Source organism: Triticum aestivum, chromosome 1A, assembly GCF_018294505.1.
Source record: "Triticum aestivum cultivar Chinese Spring chromosome 1A, IWGSC CS RefSeq v2.1, whole genome shotgun sequence".
NCBI classification, from domain to species: Eukaryota; Viridiplantae; Streptophyta; class Magnoliopsida; order Poales; family Poaceae; genus Triticum; species Triticum aestivum.
The window spans coordinates 309,106,667-309,117,090 of NC_057794.1; the positions used below are offsets into that span (position 1 = coordinate 309,106,667).

Consider the following 10,424-nt stretch of genomic DNA (forward strand, 5'->3'; position numbering starts at 1 on the left):
GCGGCAGGGAAGGAGGCGGCAGGAGGGGTGGAAGGGAGGGGGGCGTTCGGGAGAGCACGGGGTGCTCGGGGGAACCCTAGCGGGGGCCAAATCGCGCGGCGGGGCGGGCCAGGCCGCACCGGGAGGCGGGGCTGGGCCGCATCGTGATCAGCGGGGCCGGCCACCCGGCCCGCGGAGGAGCAGGCGGCCCGACTCCCACCCAGCGGCCCACCGGCCGAAGGCCCAGGGGAAGGCCCAACCGCGGGGGTCCCAGGCCGGCCCAGGAGCAGGGCAGCCCGGAACGACCGGCCCGGGGCAACCAGCCGGGGCACGAGGGTTTCCCCAGGCGCCGCCGCGACGGTCGCCGCCGGAGCCGGGGAAGGGCGATGCGGCCAGGAGCCGGTGCGACGGCGGGCCGGGGACGGTGCAGAGGCCGCCCCAAAAGCGGCGACGAATGGCCGGAAGGGGGACCGACGAGTGACGAGGCCGAGGAGGGCGGGAGCCGGCGCCAGCGACGGGGCGGTCGGAGCAGAGTGGAGCGACGCGGCAGCCGGAGCACGGGGGCGCCAGGAGGCGCGCGCCGCCCCGCGGTCAGCGCGGCCGGCGACGCCCCAGCCACCAGTCCGCCGCCGCCGGGGGGAGGCCCGATGCCCCAAGGAGGTGCCTTTGGGCGAACTCGCCGGCCGCGCGCCCGGAGACCGCTGGGACCGCCGCCCGGGCCCGCGGGGGCCGGACTCCCACCCCTGGGAGTCGGGCCGCCGGCAGGGGGGAGCAGAGGTGAGCGGCCGGGGGGCGCGGAAGGAGGCGGTCGCGGCAGGCGACGGGGCGCCCTGCAGCGGCGTCGGCTTCGTCCGCGAGATCAGCCCAGGAGATCCGCGGGGGGGTGGCCGGAGGCGACGGCGGAGGGGCGAGCGAGGGGGACGTCGGCTCGCCGGCAGCGGACGAGGCGAGGGGCGAGGCCGGCGCAGGAGGCGGCGCCGCCGGGGCGACGGGCGCGTCGCCAGAGCCAGCGAGAAACATCTTCCCTACTGTAGGCCCGGAGTCCCCGTCTCCCCCCTTGCCGACCCCTCCGGTCCTCACGGGTGGGGACTGCGTCTCCGCTCCCCTCGGCGAGCCCTCTCCCGGTCCCCCTCACCCGCGGGGGAGGAGTCGGGCGACACCCTGGAGCTTGTCGCCCCGCTCTCCCTGTTGGTGGATGCTGACGCCCACCCCACCCCCCCCCCCACCCCCCCCCCCCCCCCCCCCCCCCCGGCCTCCCCGGCTGCGGTTGTGGCCGTGGCCGTCTCATATGAAACCTGCAACTATATAGCTCCGATAGTATAATGAAATAACTTTGAAATGCAGATACAAACACTTAATCAAGCGGAGATCAGAAGGTGTGAAGATGCAGATGCTATTCTAAGCACTAATAAACAGATAAACTATACATAAAAAAATACTTTAAAATGCAGGACTGAAATAGTGGCAAATAAGTAGCAACTGTGAGTATTTCTCACAAAAATAAAGATTAGCTACTGTAAATAAAGCAGATAAAAAGGGGCATACTACAATGGCCTGAAAAAGAGACTACACAGAAACTATGGCATTACAGAACGTAATCATAGCTCATAGCTTAAATTCAGAAATGACTTGAACATGAATTTACTCCAATCAGGGATTACTGCAAGGCATTACAGAACAGGAACTGCACAGAAACTAGGGCATTACAGAACATAATCATAGCTCATAGCTTAAATTCAGAAATGACTTGAACATGAATTTACTCCAATCAGGGATTACTGCAAGGTGCAAGGCATTACAGAACAGGAACTGCACAGAAACTAGGGCATTACAGAACATAATCATAGCTCGTAGCTTAAATTCAGAAATGACTTGAACATGAATTTACTGCAATCAGGGATTACTGCAAGGCATTACAGATCAGGAACTGCACAGAAACTAGGGCGTTAGTGCAGACAAGATCAAACACCACATAACAAATTATAGCAAAAACAACTAAACCATCAACGAGGAACAAGGTACGAACCAGTCAAAAAGGAACAGGGGACCTAAACCCATAAAATCAACACCGACGACCATGTATATGTGTACAGGCTCCGTTTGAACAAGCATTCAACGTATATGTAGTTATGTACTAGACGAGCCGATAAAACTTGCTATGCCGAGCTGATATCACACTACAGCCATGTATGATTTAGCAAAGTTGACAAGCTGGTAATGCGTGCCTACAGCTACTGGCTCGGCCTGCAGGACAGGCAACGACCCCGCTTGTTGTAGCACCTGGGACATAGAGACACGCGGTGATCCGTTAGTGTTGAGCAGTCCCAGCACGGGCACATCCCCTCATCTGGGCCGCCGGTGCTGCTGCTGCTGCCCAGCCGGCTGGTCTGGTGTAGCTGGCCGGTGGAACGCTTCTTCGACGGCGGTGGTGCTGAGCTGCTCCCGGCCTGCAGAGTCTCCTGACCAAGAAACAAGCAAAGGCGTTAGTATCGCCGGAACCTGGGAACATCGGCAATTTGGCATGGAAGGAACTTACCCTGCTCGCGTTGCGCTGTTGCGGCGGAGTGGGGACGCCCCGCGTGACCACAAAAGGCTTCTTGAAGTTCACTGCTGGCGGCGGCCGATCAAGGAGGATGATTTGGCGTTTCACCGGTGGAAGGGCAGGCAGGTGTGCCGCAGGCGCGTCGGCGCCCGCCGCCGCCGTTGTTTCTGCACGGGCGTCCCTTCCCTGATAGTGAAACACGCATGATTAACGACGACCAATGCAACGGAATCAATCAAGACATCTCGCCGGACACTGTGCTTATGCGACGGAAGGAACTTACGTTGCTAGGGTCGCGCAGTGGCGCCTCGGCAGGGGTCAGCTCTCCTGCCACAGGAGGCACGACGACTTCCTCAGAACTAGGCTGGCGCCGCCGTGTCGCAGGCGCGCCACTCCCCGACGGAGTCACTATGTCCGAGCCGGTGCTATTCCCCTGCGCAGGTCAAGATCGACAGAGTAAGCTCGTCCAAGAATCTTTGATTTCTTGATAAATTCAAGAAACACGGTCCAAGGATGAACATTACTGCGGCGCCCGGACGCTGCCCCGTCGGCAAGGTCGCCGTACGATCCTCTCGTCCTCGTGGGCGGGCTGAAGATCCCTCCGACGTCGTCGTCGACGTCCCCCGCGCTCGCGGCTCGGACGTCCCGCCCCTATCACCCCGCTAGTGCTTCTTTTGGCCCGTCATGTTCTTCAAACTTCGCCGGCAGAGCTCTTTCTCTCTCTGTCTCTCTCTGTCTCTCTGGGACTCGAGCGATGTTTGGTTGGACGCGAGGAAGAAGATGGATTGAACAAGAGGAAGAAGAAGACAGGGAAGGGGGAGGGGAATTTATAGGGACCCAAATCCACCGGCACCGGAAAACAGAGAGAAGGAGAGACTTTTTTTTTGAGTGGGAGAGAGAAGGAGAGATGGAAGACGCAGCGGGAGAACTACTGCTATTTAACTACTGGGCCGACCGGCCCATGCGAGTGGCCCGACGACGACGCGCAGCAACCTCGGGTGGGCCGGCCCAGCAAGCACGCTCAACACCTTTCCTTTGTTCCTTCGATCGCCTTCGTGCACGTTTCGTTCGTTTTTTTTTTCTGTTCGTCCCTTTCGTTCGCAAAAACTGAAAACCACATGGTTCTGAAAATTACGAATTTGAAAAACAGTTCACGAGTTTGAAAATTTTCATCAATTTTGAAAGCAAAAAATGAAAAAAGTTCACCGAATTTGAAAAGAAAATCATCAAATTTGAGAAAAGTTCACCGAATTTGAGAAAAGTTCACCGAATTTGAATAAAAGTTCATCAATTTCGAGAAAATGTTCATCAATTTTGCAAAAAATTCGCCGCCTTTGAAAAAGTTCAAGCATTTATGGGAAAAGAAAAAAACAAGATAGGAAAAAAGGAAAAGAAAACAGAAAAACAACTGGCCTTTTTGCATTGTATAAAGAAAAGCAAAAAGGATAGTAAGTACATTGTGTCTTCTGATCCAACTGGTTAGTTCGTTAGCCACCAGAACGAACGAGCGCTGTTCGATTCGTTGGGGACGCACTATTTGTTTTTTGCCTTTTTTCAAAATAGAGAAGCAGGAGGAAGTGGGATGGCCCAGCCCAAGTGTACAGGGGGTGTGCGCCCTGTACGGAATGACATATATTTGGCGCATAGGATTTTGGTTCTGGCATCCTTGGAAAAAACTTATAATTCTAGCAACCCTGGAAAAAACACTTATATTCTGGCCGTGATATAAAAAACATATATTCTGGCCGTAGGCCGATGATGAACTTGCAACAAAAGGAAAAGGGTCAGACCTTGGGTGTAGCTCGAACTGTTGCAAAAGTGGTTGGGAGGTAATAACACGACACAGCCGAATTCCATCCCTACTCCCTAGTTCCGGTGATGGCCAGGCGAGCAGCGGCGACGCACTGACAATTTGTAATCGGGTGATAATTGAATGTGTGATCACTTCCCTGTTTCTTGTGTTTCGGTTCGACTGCTAGTGGTTGATCGCTCGTCCAACGGCTCACCTGGAGGGATACCATTCACCCCAGGAGCGTCTTGGTTAGCCATAAATTAAGCATCGGAGGGTCCCCAATCTCTGTTGCCCATCCGACATCCTTTTTACTTTCTGTTTTATCTTTCCACCTGCTCCTCTCTGTAATGGCTATAAGGCCATGCGCTCCTCTCATTTGGAGACCATCTTGTTGTAATTTGGGGGTGGAACCTAGCCGTCAGTGGCCTGCTACAATACTTTCGTCCGCTCTTTCAATACAAGCCCTATATTGAGACGCTTTGTTGCTCTAAATGTTCATGCATTAGTGTTAAAATTCAGTTAATTAGTAGTCACATCTTGACGATTGGTATCGAGAGCCATGTGTTCCTTGGAGGCATATGGATCTGGAGTATCGTTCAGATTGGGTTCTCTCACAAAATCCCTCCACGAGCTCGGATTCCCCCGGCAGCGAGAGTTCTTGTGGCGGTGACCGAAGTGGCACCGGTTCGGGTGCAATCAGTGACATGGTCTGTTTACTGAAGATCATCTCTTCAACGGTAAAATCCTAGCCCCTGTAGCCTTACTGCCGGTGGTAGACCAGAGGAAACTGGGAAGAGGAGAACGGCAAAAGTACTCCGCCCCTACCCAACCCTTTTGTCGATGGGTAGTAAGAGTTGCGGCAGGATAGAAAAAGATGACAAAGGTTACTGAATCAGGTGATACTGCGGATCTGGAACTCGAGTCACTGGAGCTCGATGTAAATACCTTGCAAAGGAATCAAGAGGAAGATCCCAAAGAGTTTTGAACAAATATGTTTATCTATATCTTTTTGTTCTTCCAGCTTCCAAAAGGGGTCTTGCAAAGACTAGACTATTTTAGGTCCAGGTTCTTTTGACAAGGAGATGGTGAAAATAAAAAATATAGACTGGCCAAATGAAGCGTTGTTTGTAGGCCGAAGGACCAGGCTAGCCTCGGTATTCATGACCTACAGGTCAAGAATGAGGGCCTACTTACTAAATGGTTGTTCAAGCTTCTTACTGAGGATGGTGTTTAGCAAACCATGTTGCGTAATTAGTATATAGGCCAAAAGGTAGTGTCTCGGGTATATTGCAAACCAGGAGACACACACTTTTGGGCTGGCCTAATGGTGGCAAAGAAACATTTGTTTTGCTTTGGGTCTTTCGCAATAAAGGACAGGTCGGAGATTCATTTTTACGAAGACATCTGGCTAGGCAATGCTAGTCTCCGAGAACAATACCCATCCTTATACAACATTGCACGCGATAAGAATATTATTATTGCGCAAGTGCTCAGCGCACACTCGCCAAATATTTCGTTCAGGCGGGATTTGATTGGCAACCGACTTATGTCATGGAATAATCTCTTGTCCCCCTTGGTTCGATTTTTTGGGGAACGTAGCATGCAATTTCAAAAAATTCCCTATGATCACGCAAGATCTATCTAGGAGATGCATAACAACGAGTCGGGGAGAGTGTGTCCACGTACCCTCGTAGACCAAAAGCGGAAGCGTTATGTTAATGTGGTTGATGTAGTCGAACGTCTTCACGATCCAACCGATCCAAGTACCGAACGTACGGCACCTCCGTGTTCAGCACACGTTCAGCTTGATAACGTCCCTCGAGCTCTTGATCCAGTAGAGGGTCGAGCGAGAGTTCCGTCAGCATGACGGCATGGCAACAGTGATGGTGATGTAATCCGCGCAGGGCTTCGCCTAAGCACTACAACACTATGACCGGAGGAGTAAACTGTGGAGGGGGCACCGCACATGGCTAAGAGAACTCTTGGTGTGCCTTTGGGGTGCCCCCCGCCCCCGTATATAAAGAGGGGATGAGGAGGCCGGCGGCCTAGGAGGGGCGCGCCAAGGGAGGAGTCCTACTTGGACTCCCAGTCCAAGTAGGATTCCCCCCCCCTCCTTCCTTCCAATAGAGGGGGAAAGGGGAAAGAGGTGGATATGGAGAAGGAAAGTGGGGTCGCACCCCCACCCCTTGTCCAATTCGGATTGGGCTTGGGGGACCCGTGCCACCTCTTGTGGCTGCCTCCTCCTCCCCACTATGGCCCTTAAGGCCCATTAACTTTCCTAGGGGGTTCCGGTAACCTCCTGGTACTCCGAAAAATCCCCGATCTTCTTCGGAACCATTCCAGTGTCCGTATATAACCTTCCAATATATGAATCTTTACCTCTCTATCATTTCGAAACTCCTCATCATGTCCGTAATCTCATCCTGGACTCCGAACAAACTGCGGTCACCAAAACACATAACTCATAATACAAATCATCATCGAACGTTAAGTGTGCGGACCCTACGGGTTCGAAAACTATGTAGACATGACCGAGACACATCTCCGGTCAATAACCAATAGTGGAACCTGGATGCTTATATTGGCTCCTACATATTCTACGAAGATCTTTATCAGTCAAACCGCATAACAACATATGTCATTCCCTTTGTCATCGGTATGTTACTTGCCCGAGATTAGATCGTCAGTATCATCATACCTAGTTCAATCTCGTTACCGACAAGTTTCTTTACTCATTTCGTAATGCATCATCCTGTAACTAACTCATTAGTCACATTGCTTGCAAGGCTTATAGTGATGTGCATTACCGAGAGGGCCCAGAGATACCTCTCCGATACACGGAGTGACAAATCCTAATCTCGATCTATGCCAACTCAACAAACACCTTCGGAGACACCTGTAGAGCATCTTTATAATCACCCAGTTATGTTTTGACGTTTGATAGCACACAAAGTGTTCCTCCGGTATTCAGGAGTTGCATAATCTCATAGTTAGAGGAATATCTATAAGTCATGAAGAAAGCAATAGCAATAAAACTAAACAATCATAATGCTAAGCTAACGGATGGGTCTTGTCCATCACATCATTCTCTAATGATGTGATCCCATTCATCAAATGACAACACATGTCTACGGTCAGGAAACTTAACCATCTTTGATTAACAAGCTAGTCAAGTAGAGGCATACTAGGGACACTCTGTTTGTCTATGTATTCACACATGTACTAAGTATCCGGTTAATACAATTCTAGCATGAATAATAAACATTTATCATGATATAAGGAAATATAAATAACAACTTTATTATTGCCTCTAGGGCATATTTCCTTCAGTCTCCCACTTGCGCTAGAGTCAATAATCTAGATTACATAGTAATGATTCTAACACCCATGGATTCTTGGTGCTGATCATGTTTTGCTCGTGGAAGAGGCTTAGTCAACGGGTCTGCAACATTCAGATCCATATGTATTTTGCAAATCTCTATGTCTCCCTCCTTGACTTGATCACGGATGGAATTGAAGCGTCTCTTGATGTGTTTGGTTCTCTTGTGAAATCTGGATTCCTTCGCCAAGGCAATTGCTCCAGTATTGTCACAAAAGATTTTCATTGGACCTGATGCACTAGGTATTACACCTAGATCGGATATGAACTCCTTCATCCAGACTCCTTCTTTTGCTGCTTTAGAAGCAGCTATGTACTCCGCTTCACACGTAGATCCCGCCATGACGCTCTGCTTGGTACTGCACCAACTTACAGCTCCACCATTCAAAATAAATATGTATCCGGTTTGTGACTTAGAGTCATCCGGATCAGTGTCAAAGCTTGCATCGACGTAACCATTTACGACAAGCTCTTTGTCACCTCCATAAACGAGAAACATATCCTTAGTCCTTTCGGGTATTTCAGGATGTTCTTGACCGCTGTCCAGTGATCCACTCCTGGATTACTTTGGTACCTCCATGCTAAACTTAGATCAAGGCACACATCAAGTCTGATACATGATACGTCTCCAACGTATCTATAATTTTTTATTGTTCCATGCTGTTATATTATCAATCTTGGATGTTTTATAATCATTTATAGTCATTTTTTGGTACTAACCTATTGACATAGTGCCAAGTGCCACTTGCTATTTTTTGCATGTTTTTACACCGCAGGAAATCAATATCAAACGGATCCAAATGAAACGAAACTATATGGAGATTTTTTAGACCAGAAGGAACATAATGGGCCCTGGCTGCGCTTGGGGGATGCTCCGAGGAGAGCACAATCCACCAGGGCGCGCTAGGAGGCCCAAGCGCGCCCTGGTGGGTTGTGCCCACCTCGGGTGCCCCCCTGGACCGCCTCTTTGCTCTATAAATACCACAATATTCCCAAAACCCTAGGGGAGTCGACGAAATATTGATCCAGCCGCCGCAGAGTCCAGAACCACCAGACCCAATCTAGACACCATCTTGGATGGGGTTCACCACCTCCATTGGTGCCTCTCCGATGATGCGTGAGTAGTTCTTTGTAGATCTTCGGGTCCGTAGTTAGTAGCTAGATGGCTTCCTCTCTCTCGCTGAATTCTCAATACAATGATCTCTTGGAGATCCATATGATGTAACTCTTTTGCGGTGTGTTTGTTGGGATCGATGAACTTTGAGTTTATGATCAGATCTATCTTTTTATATCCATGAAAGTTATTTGAGTTTCTTTGATCTCTTATATGCATGATTGCTTATAGCCTCGTATTTCTTCTCCGATATTTGGGTTTTGTTTGGCCAACTTGATCTATTTATCTTGCAATGGGAAGAGGTGCTTTGTAGTGGGTTCGATCTTACGGTGCTTGATCCCAGTGACAGAAGGGGAACCGACACGTATGTATCATTGATGCTAAGGATAAAACGATGGGGTCTATCCCTACATAGATAGATCTTGTCCACATCATGTCTTCGTTCTTATGACATTCCTCCATTTCTCCATGAACTTAATACACTAGATGCATGCTGGATAGCGGTCGATGTGTGGAGTAATAGTAGTAGATGTAGGCAGGAGTCAGTCTACTAATCTTGGATGTGGTGCCTATATAATGATCATTGAGTGGATATCGTCATGATTATTTTAAGTTCTATCAATTGCCCAACAGTAATTTGTTCACCCACCGTTTGCTATTTTTCTTGAGAGAAGCCACTAGTGAAACCTACGGCCCCCGGGTCTCTTTCTCATATATTTGCCTTTGCGATCTATTTTTCCATTGCATTTATTTTCAGATCTATTAAACCAAAAATACAAAATTGCCTTGCTGCAACTTATTCTTATTTATATTATTTGGCGTTAGATCTATGAATCTACTACAATATTATCTCACGTCCGTTTGCCCATCTGGGGTGCCGCTACCCGAAAGGGATTGACAACCCCTTTTACACGTAGGGTTGCGAGGATTTGTTATCTGTGTGTAGGGGCTATTTACGTTGTGTTGCTTGGTTCTCCTACTGGTTCGATAACCTTGGTTTCATATCTGAGGGAAATACCTACCGCCGTTGTGCTGCATCATCCCTTCCTCTTTGGGAAAATACCGATGTAGCTTCAAGCAACATCAAAAGGAATTTCTGGCGCCGTTGCCGGAGAGAATCTTCAACATACACGAGGTTCCTAATCACAAATCTCATCTGCTCGCAATTTACATTATTTGCAATTTTCCTCTTATTTTCCTCTCCCCCACTTCACAAAAATTTGTTGTTTTATTGGCCCCTCTTTTTCGTTCGTCGTTTTCTTGGCGGATCTGTTTTTGAGTGCAATCTTGTTGAGTAGTCATTATGACTCAAGAGAACACCAAGTTGTGTGATTTCTCAAATACCAACAACAATGATTTTATTGGCACTCCGATTCTCCTCCCACCACTAGTGCGGAGTCTTGTGATGTTAATACTGCTTTGCTGAATCTTCCGGTACTCCTAATGAGGATGCCGCGTCACATCTTAATACCTTCGTGGAATTATGTGATATGCAAAAGAAAAGAGATGTGGACAACGATGTTGTGAATATGAAATTATTTCCGTTTCCTTTGCGTGATTCTGCAAAAATTTGATTTTCTTCTTTGCCTCGTAATAGTATCGATTCTTGGAATAAATG

At 49.4% G+C, this 10,424-nt stretch overlaps 1 long non-coding RNA gene across 1 annotated transcript; it reads right to left on the bottom strand.

Annotated features, from left to right (window-relative positions):
• Positions 1-2,592: 2,592 nt before the first annotated feature.
• Positions 2,593-3,299, bottom strand: LOC123121914 (uncharacterized). The gene is made up of 3 exons (XR_006459966.1): positions 3,046-3,299; positions 2,805-2,954; positions 2,593-2,707 (listed from the first exon to the last, which is right to left on the bottom strand). It is a non-coding gene; the product is annotated as an uncharacterized lncRNA (long non-coding RNA).
• Positions 3,300-10,424: the final 7,125 nt, after the last annotated feature.